Here is an 18043-nt window from a genome sequence, read left to right as displayed (position 1 = left end):
CCAAGAACCACAGACTGGACGTGACTGAATGAGCCGTCCTAGACTTGAGAACATGGGAGTGGGTTGGCAGATTTATAATTGAAGCAGCCTCCATAGGCAATGAGACTGCCATTAATGTAATAAAGCCCTGGAGGCTCATTGTGAACTTACTAAAGCAGTTAAAAACTGAGCGTGACACGATGACAGCAGTGGGGATGCTGTGGGTGCCGCCCAGCAAGGCCGGTGACAAGGACAGGGCACCAGGAGCGGCAGTGGGAGATTTGGATACTGCACTGGGTGCGTGGGAGAGGAGGACAGGAGAGACAACCGTGTGAAATAGTGCTGCCACTCCGTACTGGGATGTCTCGCGAGTGGAGCTCCCTGCAGCTGTACAAAATCACACTGCTGCATTGTGCCGAGATGTTTCTCCAGCAGAGCACCACAAAACTGCACAGAGCTGTGCTTCCACTCTGTGCCAGGACACCTCACCAGCGGACCAGCATGAAGCTGCACAGAGCCGCGCTGCCACCCCATGCCAGCATCCTCACCAGCAGAGTGCCGCGAAGCCAAGCTGCACCACGGCCCTGTGCCAAGATGCCTTGCCAATGGAGCACCCTGTGGCCAAACCAGGCTGCTGTGGAGCTGCACCAAGCTGCTGCAGTGCTGCATCAAGCTGTGGAGGCGTGTCTGCTGCTGTGCCATGCCTTGCAGCTGTGTCAGACAAGAGCTCTGCAGTCACACTGGACTGCTGCCCCTGCAGGAGCTCTCAGGTCACCTGTTCCAAGTACGCCTGTGCAACTGAACAGCTTGTACTGGAGCCACATATGTCCTTTGCCACCATGGACACACTCAGGCCACCTTCTCCCAGAGCTGATTGGCTCGGCTCCGAGATCATGATCTGTGGGTGGACCCTGGAGACACGTCATGGATACCTGGAAATCAAGCCAATGTCACTCCTGAAAATGCCAGTGGATTGGAGGTTCCTAAAGCTGTTGCCGCTGCACACGCACTGCCCCCACTACTGGAATCGGAGCAGCCCCTGCGATATATACCGATTTGGGACTCAACATACACCCACAGAGAGAACTGGAGCCAGCATCCCTTTGCCAAACCCTGAGAGAACACCCAGTCTGGTCAGTGTCTGGCAACAGGTAAAGCGAGTGGCTGTCGTGAGCAGGGATTATGAGGGAGCAGACAAAATTGACGTGCCCATGTCGGGTGGTTTGGAGCCTGGCGGTGGGACTGTTGAAGCATACTCTGTGCTGAGAGGCAGCGGAGCCATGCCTGATAAATACACACCCTTCCAGTGGCCAATTCTTTCCAAACTACGCCAGCTCGTTGCCAACATGGACTGGGGTCTTCTGCTATTGCTAACACTGAGGAAGTAACACCATTTGATATTAAGCAGCTAGCAAAATTGATTTATACCCCAGTTCAATATATAGTTTTGAGTCAACCTGGAGAAGCAGTGCAGAACATCAGGAGCTAAGAAACCTAAGAGTTTCACAGCAAGACCCATGTTTTGGGGCAGGGGTTTCTCAACTCCTAGGACTACCACCATTGGGGGACTCCCAACTGCAAGCAAGATTACATCCATTAGTGCTGGCACAAGTGAAAAACTTGGGGATGCAGGCATTATTTAAAGTGGCAAACCTGGCTAACCCAACCCAAAGGTATTCAAAGATCAGACAGGGAGTCAAAGAACGGTACACACAATTCATAGAGAGACTGCAGGATGCCATGGAAAAACAAATCATAAATATTGAGGCCAGGAATCGATTAATTTTACAGTTGGCAAGGGATAATGTGAATGAGGATTGCTGAAAGATTATAGAACTGCTGCCAAATGAAAATCCATCTTTAAATGAAATGATAAATGCCTGTGCCAAGGTTGGATCTGAATCTCACAGTGTGTCTTTAGTAGCACATTCCATTGCAGCTGCTGTAAAATTGACATCCCAGTGCTACAGATATGGACAAGGCCACCTGAGAGCAAACTGTCCCCACAAGCCACTCTAATGGTGACATTTTGAGGACAGAGAAATGTAAATATTAACTGTAACTGGTGTGGGAAACCCGGCCAGACAATGCAAATACAAAGTCTATACTAACTGACAATCTTTTAAGGACCAGGGAAACGGAAGACTGGCTGCAAGGGGGAGATGTGCAATGACACAAGCATCTTCCCGCCTTCCTGTGCAAGCCTATGTGATCAGCTCACAGGAAGGATTAGAGGATCAGCTGGAATGGATGTTTCCATCTCAGTCTCAACAAGCATAAGCACTTCAAAGGTACATAAAGTCCCTCTCGAGGCCCAGGCCCAGGCAATCCATCAGGAGAGGATTGCATGCACTGCTGACTGGGAGATCCAGTGCCGCTTTGCAAGGTATCGCTGTACACCCAGGTATCATAGACTCTGATTTTACAGGACAAATACAAGCCATGGTGTAGTGGTTTTTAGCTCTAACTAAAAACTAAAACTAATTAAAAATCACCAAGGTGTTTACTCATTGCTTGCTGTGAGATATGGATTAGGAGAAGGGCAAAACAGGCTTAAAACTTAAAAGGAATAAAGGAAGTTTATTAATAGAACTACAAGAATAAGAAACCAGAATAAAACTTCCAGAAACCTTTCCTCCCCGCACCCAACTTTTCTCCTTTCCCAACTGATACTGTAGAGACTAAGCCTGGGATGTTAAAGCACTACCAACTATACAGTAGTCTTTTCATCAGTCTCTATAGGGAGAAGAGTTTTCTCTTGTCATTCCACAAAGACAAGAAAACAGTTTTCTCGTGGCTTTTCATTTTCATGACTGGCAGCTGCCTGGAATAAAAGCTCTGCCATCATGCCTGCCTCCCATTTTCACACCACTCAGAGGTGTGTTCATGGGCCATGAACTCAAGGGGTATTATTTTAAGGACGAGTTATTCAAAGGCAAAGGTTTTCTTCACCTGTCTCTGTGATCATCCCTGGGAACAGAGGTCTGCTTCTTCTCTCCCTTGGGGCAAAGGGTCTTCATCAACTCTCACTTCTCTCTCTGTTTACACATTTCACAGGATCACAATTAATCCACCATCTATTTAGTTTCATCAATGGATACCTTTGCTCAGATCTACAATTTGAATACTTAATTCCCTCCAATACTCTTTCAAGAATTAAAGGAGTTTTTCAGAACATTATTGTCCATCTCCATAGCCCAACAAAAAGAGTATTTCAGCTTATTAAAGCATCTCCTCATTCTTCTGTCTGAGGCTTGACTCCTTTCTTTACTGACCTTGAGGTTTCATGTTGTCTCTTTACATGTTGGTCACTCCAACTTTCCTCTCTCTGGAGAGGGGATTAAGTCTGCAGGTCTCATCTGTGTAGTGAAAAGGTTAAATCTGGCCCAAGACTTGCAGGCCTTCATGTTGTCAGATTTCAGGTGTCTCTCTCAGCTCGGTAGCCTCTGGAGAGCAGGTGGTTTTTGGCTTGGAGATGTCTGACCGGGCCAGGGGGAGCGTATTGGTGAGATGTTAGAAGCCATGGCCTGGCCCGGCCTAGGGCCAGTGGCCACAGCAGAGCCCAGCCCAGCCTGAGGAATCCCCTCAGTCTCCATCCTTCGCCTTGGGAGCTGCTGGAGTCCGGCCCAGCCTCCCCTGCCCAGCCCAGACAGGCTGCGGGGGAGTGGGGCCAGCTGCACCAGAGCTCCGATACATTCTGAAGCCAGAAACAAACAGACAAGAAGTTGCCAGGCTTGGGTTTAAAGGGTGGTATCCACAAAGGTGATCTCACTTTTCAGGGTCCAAAATGCTGTCAGTTCTCAAAACTGGCTAGCTATTGGCCTGATCTCAAGCAGAGAAGAAACTCCCAGCAGCCTCTCTCAGAGGAATCACTTCCATGGATATTTCTCACTTTTTTCCCTAAATGCTGAACTACCACACATGATATCAACCCCCATTCCACCTGTGACTATCCCTGCTAAAACCTGAATTGCTCAACTCATCCCTTTTAAGTCTTCTATCCCCAAAACAGATCCTAAGGTGCAAGGAGACTGAGCCTTCAGGTCAATAGGAGAACCCCAGGTATATTGGACCCAGGTCATGTGCGATCAAAGACCTAACATGGTGTGTACCATCACAATGCCTCAGGCGAGCCCCCTGCAAATAAAGGTCAGTGGAATGATTGACACAGGGGCACACGTCACCATCATCTCTGCTGACATTTGACCTCCATCATAGCCCACCACAACTGGGGGATCTGCCATTGCTGGCCTTGGAGAGACCACACAGAGCTGCTTGAGTAGTAGATTTGTGTTGGTTAGAAATCTGGAGTGCAAGTCCAGTAAATGGTGGTTGCTCCATGACTTGAGAAAAATCAATGCAGTCATGGAAAGCATGGGTGCTTTGCAACCTGGTATGCCATCTCCTACAATGATTCCTGCCACCTGGGATATTCTGATTGTAGACCTAAAAGATTGTATTAATCTCAGCAGCACAACCTGTTTACAAAATTGTAAACTACTATCACCAGCTTACCATAACCAAACATACTGACACAGGTAAAATGTGCCTCTGAAAAACAGAGAGGGGGGATGTGTGGTGAGACCTCACAGACTAGGGTAGCCAAAGCCCTGTGCACTTTAACAGTGTTGTAAAACTCTCAATATGCTGTTGTAGTGGTTTAGGTTCGCTGATTTGAGTTTCCTGGGCAATGCACCAAATAATGTGGTGGGTTTAGCGCTGGCTAAAATCACCAGTGCACTGTTGCTGGAGATTTCAGTCTCCTCAGGGCTGAGCCCCTTGGGATACTCCCTCATGGGGAGTTTCCCTTATCTCAGTTCTGTTTCAGGAAGGATACTCCAAAGGCTTGTTAGCTTCTTCTTTCTCATGTTTATTAATATATAATCAGAAGACTTGGCAGGTCTTCCCCAGACTTTCCTCTCAAGTTGAACCCACCATCGCCTGGCTCAAATTGGCTTGAAAAGCACAAAATGGCCCCAAAATACACAGCTCTTTTATCTTTATACTTATTTTCACCCAATTAACAATAGACATGTAAATTATTTTTCTTAGCGACCGAATGACCTATCACCTGTGTGTTGCATTACGGCATTCTCGATCTAATCACTTACTATTACCCAAAAACCTCTAGAAGAAGAAGATTAAGAAGAAAAAAGAAGGAAAAGAGACAACACCCTAAATCCTCCATCTTGTCTTCTGTTCTCTAAACTAGTTTAAACTCTAACTTTTTCACCTAGTCACTTAAGAAAACTCTATAATCTACACACTTACACTTTTAGTTTTTCTGTTTAACTCTAACAGTTATTTTCATGGTATTATATGAAATTCAGTGTTTTCTTGGATGTCAAAGTCAGTATCAGAGATAAGGGCATGCACTCTGTGCCTCAGACTCGAACAGTGCACTTACTCATTTATTGCTGTGAGATATGGATTAGAAGGAGGGCAAAACAAGCTCAAAACTTAAAAGGTATGAAGAAAACTTTATTAACAGAGCTAAAAGAATAAAAAAATCAGAATAAAACCTTCAGAACACCTTTCTTCCCCACACCCGACTTCTTTTTTTTTTCCAAACTGACAATGTAGAGACAAAACCTGGAATTTTGAATCAGTTACCAACTCTACAATAGTCTTTCATCAGTTCTTGTAGGGAGAGGAGCTTTCTCTTGCTATGCCATGGAGACATCTCCACAAGAAACTGTTCTCTCATGGCCTTTCATTTCCACGAATAGCAGCTGCCTGGGAAAAAAAAATCTGTAATTGTGAAGCTCCTCCCATTTTCACAGCCTTCACACAGATGAATTTATGGGTCATGTCAATTTATGGGGTACTGCTTTATGGATGAGCTGTTCAAAAAACAAAGGTTCTCTTCATCTCTGTCTGTGATCATCTTTATCTCTGAGAACAGAGGTCTTCTCCCCCTGGGGGCAAAGGGTCTTCATCACTCTCATCTCTTTCTCTCTTCAAACTTCTCATGGGATCACAGCTACTCCAACATCTGCTTGGCTTAATTATGGTTGCTTCTGCTCATATCTACAGTTTGAACACTCCATCCCCCCATACTCTCTCATGAACTAAAGAAGATATTTCAGTATATCATAGTCCATCTCCATGGCCTTACCAAAAGAACTTTCAGCCCCATTACTAGGGCATCTCCTCATTCTCCTTCCATCTGGGACTTGACTCCTTCTTTTACTGACCTTGGTGTTTTCATGTTGTCTTTCTACATGTTGTCACTCTATCCTTTTTTCTCCCTTGAGAGAAGATCAAGGTCTTCAGGTCTCATCTGTGTAGTGAAAGGGTTAATATCTTGCCCAGGCCTGCAGATGGTCATAATGGTTTCTGCCGGGCAGTGGCCACAGCAGTCACAGTGATGGATTTCAGGCCATGCTGGGCTTCTCCCTCTGTCTGGCAGCCACTGGGGGTGGTGGGGCTGTCATGGAGGGGCCTGGCCTGGCCCGGAGCCACTCCCGGGACCCAGCAGACCCCAGCTCAGCACAGGCTGGTGACAGGTGGGCAGAGCTTGGTGTTAGCAAGATGTCAGCAGCTGTGACCCAGCCCAGCCTCAGCTGGGGCCCCACAGCCTTCCATCCCCTGCCTGGGAACTGCTGCGGTCCGGCCCGGCTACGCCAGGCCATGTGGGCCATGGCAGAGTGGGGCTGGCCCACCAGAGCTCAGTTACCTTTCAAGGTTGGAAGCAAGAGAGAGATTTCCTGGGCTTGCCTGTTTTTAAAATATGGAGTTCACAGAGGCAGACCCTTCTAAATGGTTTAATAGTGTCAGGAAAATTAAATCCACAAACGCCAGAGGTTTATGTCCAAAAAGGAGACAGAGGAGTCCTTTTTCTTTATTCGAATAAAGGGAGAGGCCATGGGGCATTCCCCTGGGGTCTCTCAAATTCTTGGAGGGCGCAGCCTCCTTTTTATCCTAATTCCCGGCCGCTTGTCCCTTCTCTCTTTCCCCATAGGCTGAGGTACTTGAGAGGTACAGGCTTCCCGGAACGCCTGATACCGGCGGTGATACCTTTCCCCCCCCCCCCCCATGCATAATCCTTTCTTAACTTTTATAGAATTCATAGTGTTCTTTTAGTGTCCCTTTGATCTTCTACTGGAATCCATCCCATTGTTTCTGTCGTCTCTCACTGATAGTACACCTTATCAACTGACCCACAGCTTGTTTGTAAAGACAAACCTGTCATTCCTCTCAATAGGATGTAGTTCTCAGAGTTAGCCAGGTATTGTTTTTTTCCAAGCACAGAGGAAGCTCTTAGCATCTTCTCTCAGGAAAATAATTTCCATGGGTGGTTTCTTTCCTCCTGTCCTGGGGTGGATACCTCCTTACTAATATCAATTAATGCAAAACCAGCACAACTGTCATCTTAAATAATTTTTTGTCATTACAGACAGCCCTCTTGTGATGTCCAGTTACTGAACTTAAAGTACTGGTACAGGACCTTGTCACTTAAGGGTGCAAGTAAGCATATATTCCCACAGATGTCGGTATTTGATACGTAACAACCCACTGCACCAGCTGGATAGAAATCTGAGACCTTTAGAATGACAACTCACCTGTGACTTCACCTGGACCTCAAAAATCGGACACTTTAAAGATATTAAATGCTACCACTGATAGTTTTTAAGTTTTATTTGTAAGGTTCAAGTTGTAAGTTTTAAGTAAGTAACCTGCAACATGCCATCCAGTAACATTATACCTTTAATAGCTCCTCGACATGATAGTAAAAACTTGATGGGACACAGCAATAGCTAGAAAGATTGGGTTTGTCAGTTTGGTGAGGAGTTTCATTCTCCTTGTACCATGTTAATTGTCCTTCTTTCAAGGGGCCCCACAGAAAGATAATAAGTTTTATGTTTTAAAACAGAAAAGGGGGAACTATGATAGCATACAGATGGTCTGTATGCATCATAAAAGGAGGAGAGGTTTGACTACAGAGAGCAGAGGCTAGCCAATCCCCGATGATGAATGTGAGCAGGCAGCTATTGGTCAGTGAACTCGGTGGTAACCATTCACAGCCGATCAGGTTCGAATGTGGAGTCTTTTGAATTGGGTGTATAAGAGTGTGCTAATGCCATTAAAGGTCTCTCTTTAGACCTTCTGCTGCATGAAACCCCGATGTTGTGTTGTGCCTCTGTCTCCCCCGATTGCAGCAGGGGGAAACTAGGATTGGATTGCACATGGAGTCTGTAATGGGGGAAAAGCCCTCCACAGAGCAGACTGCACATGGGGTCTGGAGTGGAGGAAAACACAGACAGGATCACACATGGAGCCCAAAATTGGGAATTCACAGACTAGATGACATGTGGAGCCTGGAATGGAGTAAAACACAGACTGGATTGCATACAAAGTCCAGAATCAGGAAACTGGACCAGATCACATGCAGAGTGCAGAACATTGGAAAAAGTGGACCAGACACACATGGGGTCCAGAATCAGGCAAATGGATTGGAGTGCTCATGCAGTCTAGAACGGGGCAAAACACAGACTGGATGATGCATTGTCCAGAATTGGGAAAATGTGGATGGGGTCACATGTAGACTCAGGAATCAGGAGCACACATATCAGATTGCACACACAGTCCGGCATGTGGGAAAATGCAGAGTGGAGGGAACATAATCCGCAGTCAGGAAAACATGGACGGGATCATGCAATCCAGTCCACAGTGTGGGAAAACCCACTGGTCACAAGAAATCAAAAATCACAGGAAATCACAAGAAAAGGTCACAGGTGAAGGAGCAGCTGAAGGGCCAGGGTCAAAGGCAGTGTCCGTGTGTGGCATGCACTTAGTCTGTGCTCTCAGTGTGTGCAACCTGTGCAAGTGCTTGGCCTGCACATGGGGTGTGGTACATGCTTGGTATGTACTAGTGGCATGTGCATGTGGTTGCTATGCTCAGGAAATGTGTTACAGCAGTTTGGGCTCTGGACACAAAACTAAGACCCTGTCTTGTTTTTTAACTCTTTGCATTCCAGTCTCTTTACCACATCTCCCAGTCACTGCCCCATCAGCACAAGACAAAGATCCCATTTCTGTACTAGATATAAATGCAGAAATGGACTGGCTGCCTGTTACGGACAATACCATGTTGGAAAGTCAATGTTCAGAGGCAGACATCAAGGTCAAAGCAAAAGCTCAGATATCAGTAGTCAGGGTCAAATGTCACAGTCAGAGGTCAGTAGTCAGGGCGAAAGGAATGTGTGTGTGCTTACTGTGTGCCATGTGTGTGGCAGGTGTGGGGACAATGCATGGCCGTGGCCTAGGTAAGCACTTGGTGGGTTCACAGATCCAATGAACCCCCATCCAGCCCATAATCAGCTCCCCTGGCAGAGCCCTCCCACAGCAGCAGCCACAGCCAGGGTGGGGACACCTTCAGAACCACCCTGGCTTTGTGGCAAAGGCAGTAAGATACAACAGTTCCTCAGGAACACAGCCATGATCAGGAATGGCCATGACCACTCCAAAGCTCTCAATGTGCTCTACATGGTAATGCGGTCTAATGGCTCCAAGGTCAGCAAGAGAAGGTCATTGCAGAAATCACAGGATGTGTTCTTGGACCCACAGAGGGAGACTGCCCCTGTACCAGACAGCTGAGTCCAGAGGGAGCCAAACAGCACCTGTGCATTGGGAAGTTTAACCTGTGGGATAGGAGGGTGTTGGAAAAACAACAGCAGACAAAATGCATGCAAAGCAGAGGAGGTAAGCACCTCCAGCCCCAGTGCCAACTGTGAAAAGCTTGTGAAAGGCTTGGCTGTTTTCTTCCTTCTTCCATGCCAGTCCCTCCTCATCCATAGTGTACATCCACAGAGGAGCAGCACTGCTGTGGAGCTAAAGCCTCAAGTCAGTTGTACCCCATATTGAGGTGACACTTTTTCTCAGGGGCACAGGACATTCAGGCTCAGCCCGGAGGAGACTCCCAATGGAGTTTCAGTGAGAGCTGCTGTAGGGTTTCCCAGAGCTGGCTTGTTTAATTTTGGTTTTGTGCAAAAAGCAGCTGAAAATTATTTTCTCACAGAATTTTTCGAGCAAATCCATAACAAAAGCATGACCATGTTTATCTTGCTGGGAATCCTGTTTCTCAGAGTCCCTCTGTACCTGAGGATTCTGGAGTATCCCAGTGGGACAACAGATGGAAAATCCTGTGATGTGTGAAGCACACAGGTGGGTTTTCTGGGAGCATTCTGGAAGAAAAAAAATGTTCAACTGTTTATTGAGCAACATTAAAATTAAATAAACCAAGGAAACCCAGCATCACCTCTCTCTAAAACTCTATTGGGAATCTCCTTCAGGCTGAGCCTAAAGCACCTACTCTCCATAAGAATATTCCAACCACAGATGCAGCATTTGCCAGTCTAGGTAGGCAGAACACAGCCACAACCAAAATCTCTCTCTTGAACATAGGATGGATCAATTTCCAAAGAAAGGAAATGCTTCTTGAAAGGGCAGGAAAGGTCTCCACTGGGGCAGAAGCAGAGGAGAAACCCAGGAGGCCATTACAGCGCTGCAGTGCAGCCAGAACAGCTCTCCAGGCTGGAATGCTACCCCTTACCCATCACATCCCAGAAAACCACCCATCATACACACCAGAACAGCTGGAGCAGAGATCCAAGTCTGCCCTGAAATTGCCGGAGACAAGAACAGCTTCAGGTCATTTCTTCCCTAAAAAGAAAGTGAAAATATCAACATCAGCTTGTTATTTTAGAGGTGGCTTGAGCTACAAAGTGTCACACCAGATCTCAGCATACCTTGGAAACTCTCATTCCCATTCAAGTTGAAAAACTGCCCAGAAAAATCACTTCAACCAAAGCTGTGATTTCAGGGAAATGAAGTTATTTCTTCCATCTTGTTGATATAATTTTCTGCAGTTTGTACTTCCTAAACTACTTCTAAAATTATACTAAAAAAAATCATTTATTTATTTATTTATTTACTTATTATATAAATAATATCATATATTATATATTATTTATAATATATATTATTTATAATATATAATATATAATATATAATATATAATATATTATCTATTATCTATTATCTATTATCTATTATCTATTATATATTATATATTATATATTTATATTATATATTTATATTATATATTTATATTATATATTTATATTATATATTATATACTGTACATATTTTTATATATAATTATACTAAATATATTTATAATAGATATACTATACTACTATACTAAAAATATACTATCTATTCCATTCCTTTATTTTCATTATGTCATTATTAGAAGAAAAATTTTAACTATTTTTGAGGCTTGTGCCTAATTCAGTTGACATTTTCCTTAGCAGAGCTCTTGAATTAAGCCTTTGCTTTGCCTCTCACAAGTGCTTAAGTGTTTTGACCGTCATTCACTTTCTTCCCTGTGTATTTTGGAAGAACTTTGAATTTCAAGAAGTAAATATGAAAATTTATTGAAAACTCTGAGAAACAGAGACAGAAAAGCTTTATTTGATAGTGAAATACTTGATTTCTGTAGATAAGCAATAGCACAACTGATTTTGCAGTGCCATATCCATAAATGCATTTACTTATATGAGGAAAAGCCACAGATTTCCCAGTCTCTGACTTACCCAAGGTGCTCCATAGCCAGAAGGGCACAATTACCAAGATTCTACGTGTCTACTAGAGCCAACGTCATTCAGGTTGGGAACTTTGGTTCAGAAATCAGTTCATTAGGTCACAAATACCTGGAAGGACATTCAGTTTTAGGTGGAGTAAGATTAATTACATTGCACAGAAAAGGACCTTGCACATGTTGGTAACAGCACATCAGCTACAGAGCAGTCTAAATGTTTGGATGGAGATGAACAGAAGTCTGCCAGTTGCAGGAAATGCTGATTACTTTATGACAGGGGGTGGCTCTAAATCAGAATTAGAACAATACCCCCTCAGATTCCAGGATCTTACAGAGCTTTGTTCATTTGACCAAGAAATTCTGAGCTAGATGGAAACCTGGATTTTCTTACTGCACTGGTACCAAACATCAGGAAGGGAAAATATCCCAGATCAGGTTTCCCCAGCCCATCTTCAGGTTTTTCCCCAAATCCTCCCAGTGACTCCCTGTTCCCAGTGCAGAACAGAGGCAGCACCCAGCCTACAGCTCCTGGGTCCTGGGAGGTCCTGTGGGACTTCCAGCAGGAGTACATCATCAGGACCTAGAGCAAGCTCACCAAGGGGAATTCTAGGCCTAAAACCTTAAATCCTTGCAGGTTTTTGTTCTGCCATGGGGCAGGGTCAGCAGCAGACACAGACACCAGCTTCAGGAGTTAAGTGTCATTTACTAGAGCTCAAGAGCAAAGAATCACATAAGGAGAAGCTCAGAAATGCCCCCCATCATTGCTACCAAAGATTGTAGCCCTACAGGGATTGAGATACAGCACCAGTGACCCTAACACTTCACTGTCCTCCAGAACTGCAGCTGGGGACTCCCTGTCGCAGCAAAGCACTGGAGATATTTGTAGATATTACAAAGCTGAGTCTTCTTGGCACGTCTGGTATTTTTAAGGGTAATTTCTAGCCCAGGGAACAGTGATTTCAATGTCCTGCCCACACCTGATGTTGCACCAGGGATGTACTTGACACAGTTTTCCCAAGCTGTGATGGAAACCAAGGTCAAGCAGTTGGGTTTTTCATGGTGGAAGCCAGTGGATCCATGGATGCCCATGCTGACCACTAGTTCCTGTTTTCAAGGTGTTTGTGCAGCTGAAAGACCTGAGAAATTATTCAGCCTTTTCATTGTTTTTGCCCTGTTTCACTGAGAAAAACCTGTGTTGCTTTCTTCATCATTCCATGAAGCAATGGATCTGATGTGTCAAGGAGAAGGGTTCTGTCTTTCTAGTGGGACTGGTTCCTGCTTTTTTTTTAATGGATTGGTTGGAATATTCACGACAAAAGCTTGTTTAGAAGAGGAGGAGGCTGCTTGGATGGTTGGGGTGGAGATGGGGCAGCACAGGGAGAATCCAGGCTGGACTTCTTGGAATGACAGTGGCTATTGGGATCTCGCAGGCTGGAAGCACAGAATGTCACCCAAAACATGAAATGATGCAAATATTTGAAAGATCAGTACTGGATATGATGTTGTCCCTTGCTAAGGTAGGGGACTTCCCTCAGTGTTTGGGGGATGGGAGCAATGAGGGTGTTCATCCCCGGTCCATGGACATCTCTCTTCTTGGCATTGCTTGGAATAACAAAAATCCAAAGGAAAATCTCTTGCAAAGTTCTGTAAATTCTTCCCAGCCTCTGGAAAGGGCTTTGACAGGTGTCATGGGGTAACTTTACCTTTAAGGTGGTTTTGGGAGCTAAGGAAGTTGAAGTTGCTTGGGACTGATGGGATTCTTTTCTTCTGACCAATTATCAGTCATTACTGAGAATTGACAGCAGTTTTAACCATTGAAAGGGAGATCAACTTGTGAACCCTACCTTAAGATGTAAAGTCAAGGCACTTTAGTTCTCTTTGTTTCGTGGCTGTGAAAGGTACCAGAGCTCCGGCTGGCCTCTGGTTCTCTGCCCAGGCCATGTGGCCGGGCGGGGGCCGGGCTGGGCCTGCTGCGTCTCCCGGCCGGGAGATGGGGCCTGCGGGGGGCTTGTCCTGGGCTCTGGCTGGGCCGGGCCGGTTCCTGGCTTGGCTGCAGTGATGGAGTTCACCAGAGACTGCCGAGTAAAGAAGGAGAAAAAGCTCTGGACCTGCAGTGGGCCGAAACAGCGACTACACTCTCCAGAGCAGCCATGGGGAATTTTCTATCGCAGACGGCTCCAGCTCCTGCACTGGCAGAAGTCACAGAACCATCTACAAAGCCTGGGCAAGATTTTAAACTTTTCATTACCCAGATGAGACTTGCAGATTAATCCTTTTATCCAGAGAGAAGAAAAGAGAGTGATCAGCATGTAAAGAGACTTTATGGACTGTCAGAGACAGTAAGGAAAGAGAGAATAAGGAGATGCTTTACAGCTGAAATATCTTTCTGTTAAAGCTATGGAGATGGACAATAGTAGTTTAAAAAGACTCCTTTAATTCATGACAGAGTATGGGGAGGAATAGAGTGTTCAAAGTGTAAATTTTGAGTAAAAAGTAGAATAATTATGATACAGTGAAGTGCTGGAAGATTTGAAGCCTTGAGAGGCAATGAGAAAACTGTTTTCTAGTAGAGCTCACAGAGACAAATGAAGAAGACTTTTGCCTTTGAATAACTTATCCTTAAAATGACATCCCTAAACTCATGGCCCATACACACCTCAGAGTGATGTGAAATGGGAGGAGTGAGCTCTGATACCAGCATTTCTGAGCAGCTGACATCAGGGAAATAGAAAACTATAACAAAAATAATTTTCTTGTGAGAAACTCTATAGATTAGCAGAAAGAGACTTCTGTTTCTCTACAAAGATTGATGAAAAGACTCTAGCAAGAATTGGGACTGTTTTTAAACACCAAAGTTCCAAAATTTTTTGTCTCTGTTGTCATGTGAACAAGGGAATGGTGAATACTAGGAGATAAAAAGGGTTTTCTGGAAGTTTATTCTGGTGTTCTTATTATTATAGTTTGTTAATAAACTTTCTTTATTCCTTTTAAGTTTTAAGCCTGTTTTGCTCTTGTTCTAATCCATATCTCACAGCAAAAAAATAAGTAATTTTTTTTTAGTTACTGGTTTAAAACCACTACAACATTCCATGGTGTCAAAGGAGCATTTAATTCTGTGTCCCTTCCTTTGCCTAATGCATTGGGATGTTTCCAGCTCCCATCCCCCAAACACTGAAGGGAGGCTGCAGACTATACCTTAGCCAGACTATATTTGATTTTTCCATACAGCCTGGCTTTACAGCTTCATATTTCCATCTCTATTTCTCTCACTCTGCAGGACAGATATAACTGCAACCCAGCCAGGAAGTGTTAAAACAACAATTATCCCTTGCTCCCTACAGAGGTTAAAGGATTCCCCCATCTGTTTCCCAGCCCAGGCTGTGACAGGAGCCCGTCCCTGGGTTTGGACGTCTATGGGTTGGTTTGACTTCCTGAACTTCACAGCTGCAGAAACCTCTCCTGTGGGGATGAAAAACGAGGGATGGGACTACCATGCTATTTAAGGTGATTTATTGCTCAAGTAAGCCAGATAAGACATCAGTCCCAAAGACATGAGATTTAGAGAGAAGCAGCAAGTCAGCCATAGCTTAAAGGTAGTCACAAGTTTCTTCCTCACACAGCAACATGTAACATTTTGGTCCAATAGACAGTTAACACGAAACTTGTTTCTACTTAATAACCCATCACCTTTGCCTAATTCTGACACACTGTGTCTGTCTTTCAGCCAATAAACTGATAGGTCATGTACCCCCCCCCACACCCCTCTATTATACCTTCTAGAGTCTTAGCCTACCCTGTAAATCACATTATTACAACTTAAACTTCTCACTATTTTACCTAATATAATTTCCTACTTATTCAAGGCATATTCTTACAATTATAGAAACATAAGTTTATAATTTTTCTACTTAATGTTTGTGTACCTTTATAATTACATTAACCCAAGCTCTTTCTACGGCTGCAAATTGAACCTTTCAGCATCCATGGAAGTTTCTATTTTTCCATTTCCCACACTCTCCTACCATCTGCCTCCCTTCAGCTAAGTAAATGCCTTCTGACTGTGCCATGGAAGTTGGTGAGGTGTCCAAAGTGGAATGTAAATGTACCCAGTGTAGCTGGTTATCCCAGAGGGAAACTTCAGGTGTGATCGGTGTCTGACAGAGCTACAAGGCTGTGGGACCAGCCTGTGTGTCTGCTTGAGGACATGTTTAACTGCCCATGCTCTTATCTAAAGTATTCCTATTTCTAGGGAGCCCCAAAGGCCAGGAGATGGAAGTTTAGAAGTTGGTGTCACTCTGAGATTGAAAACATCAGTATTGGTTTATTATTCCATTTGGGATCTGCTGCATGTCAGGTGGAACTGTTCCCAGTCCTGTGGCAATTCCCATCCCAAGCACAGGAAATCTGAAATCCAGAAACATCTTTCAGCTCAGACCTTTGCTTCTGTTGGGAACAAGACATGGGGTGTAGGGCATTTCAACACCTATTCCTGCTCAGGGGAGTGCCAGTTCTGAATTCCAAAAGTATGGTCTTTGTTGATTTTTCTGCACTTTCTGTTTCTGTAAACTGGGTGTTTTCTTTCCCCCATCAGTAAAAGGCAGCTGGTCCTGTGTTTGGATCTAGCACAGAAGTGGGATCTTTGTCTTGTGCTGAAGGGACAGTGGGTAGAACCTCTAGTAACAAGACAGGCTTGAAATTGTGTGGGAACTGCTGCTCCAGCTGGATCCCTATAAATCCATGGGGCCTGGTGAGATTCATCCAAGAGTGCTCAAAGAGCTGGTGATGTAATCAAAAAACCTCTCTCAATTTTTTGAGCAGTCTTGGGAATCTGGAGAGGTTCCAGCTGACTGGAAGTTGTTCTAATTCTCAAGAAGGGCAGGAAGGAGAACCCTGGAAGCTACAGGCCTGTTAGTCTCACTTCAGTGCCTGGGAAGGTTATGGAGAAGGTGATTCTGGGAGCTATTGAAGAACACCTGGAGGACAACACAGTCATCAATCACAGCCAGCTTCATGAGAGGAAAGTCCTGCTTATCAAACCTGATTTCCTTTTATGACAAGGCAACCCACTGGGGCAGCCTGACCTTGAGTCTTGGGGGCAGTTCTGGGCACCACAATATGAGAAAGACATGAAACTACAAGAGACTGTCCAAAAGAGGGCAACAAAGGTGGTGCAGGCCCTTGAGGAGAAGCTGTTGAAGGAGTGACTGAGGATACTTGGTCTGTTCAGCCTGGAGAAGAAGAGTGAGGGGAGATTTCCTTGCAGTCTGCAACTTCCTCGCAAGGGGAAGAAGAGGGGCAAACACTGATGTCTTTTCTGTCCTAGTGACAGGAGGTTTGAGTTGGGTATTAGAAAAATGTTCCTCACCCAGGGTGTGTTTGGGCACTGGAACTGACTCCCCAGAACAGTGGTCACAGCACCAAGTCAGACAGAGCTTAACAAATATCTAAACAATGCTCTTGGGTACATGGTGTGACTCTTGGGGATGGGCTTATGCAGGGCTGAGAGCTGGACTTGATGATCCTCGTGGATCCCTTCCAATTCAGCATATTCTGTGATTCTCCTGGATTCTTGCAGCCAAACTTCATAGAATCCTGGAATGGCTTGGATTGGAAAGGACCTTAAAGCTCAGCCTGTTCCATCCCCCCTGCTATGGGCTTCCACTAGACTGGATAGCTCCAACCTGACCTTGAACACTTCCAGGGATAGGACAGGTGAGTGTGGTTTGGGTCTAAGGAATTTAGAATGGATAGAAAGGTGATTCACCATCTCTGATGACTGGAACTGCTGGTGGATACCAGCTCTCATGGGACTGTGCCCTACCAGTGAGATTCCACTCAATTCACTGGTGTGATAAGGCCAAACACAGCATTTGTAGAGCTGAAAATATCTGAAATGCTCAAAAATTTGACACAACAGGTGGGGTTTTGCACTGTGGTTGCTCTGTGGAGTCCCCAAAGCCCCGTGGCTTACTCAAGGTGAGATCATCTCTGTGTAATTGCCTCTAAACTCAAAAGCTCAGAGAAGAGATAACAACCTGCTTTGGGCTTTGTCACTCTCCTGAGGCTCCAAGAGCCTCTAAATCCCCAAATTACATGGAAAAAGGTCTTTGCTGACAGTGATATATTTTTAAACTCACCTGCAGAACACCTTAATATCCACCTTGAAGAGCATCAGAAGGCAAGCAGGGAGAGCGCAGAGATGTAGGGGAGGATCATCCTGGAGAACCATGAGCAAGGACAGTGCGTGCCGAGCCACCCATCTCCTGTCGTTTTCCCTTGCAAAGAAGAAACAACTTCAGTCTTCATCTCAGCTCCTACCTGGAGGCTCCTGTGCTCCAGTTCCTTATTGTACTCTGGGCTTAGCACCAAATCCAGGTGATCTGCAGCAGGTGTGTGGTGAGAACACCCCATCGCAACACTCACTCTGGGTACTTCTCACTGACCACAAAGGGCTCCTGG

The sequence above is a fragment of the Poecile atricapillus genome, chromosome 1, assembly GCF_030490865.1.
Source record: "Poecile atricapillus isolate bPoeAtr1 chromosome 1, bPoeAtr1.hap1, whole genome shotgun sequence".
NCBI classification, from domain to species: domain Eukaryota; kingdom Metazoa; phylum Chordata; class Aves; order Passeriformes; family Paridae; genus Poecile; species Poecile atricapillus.
Note: the sequence above shows the minus strand (reverse complement) of the source record.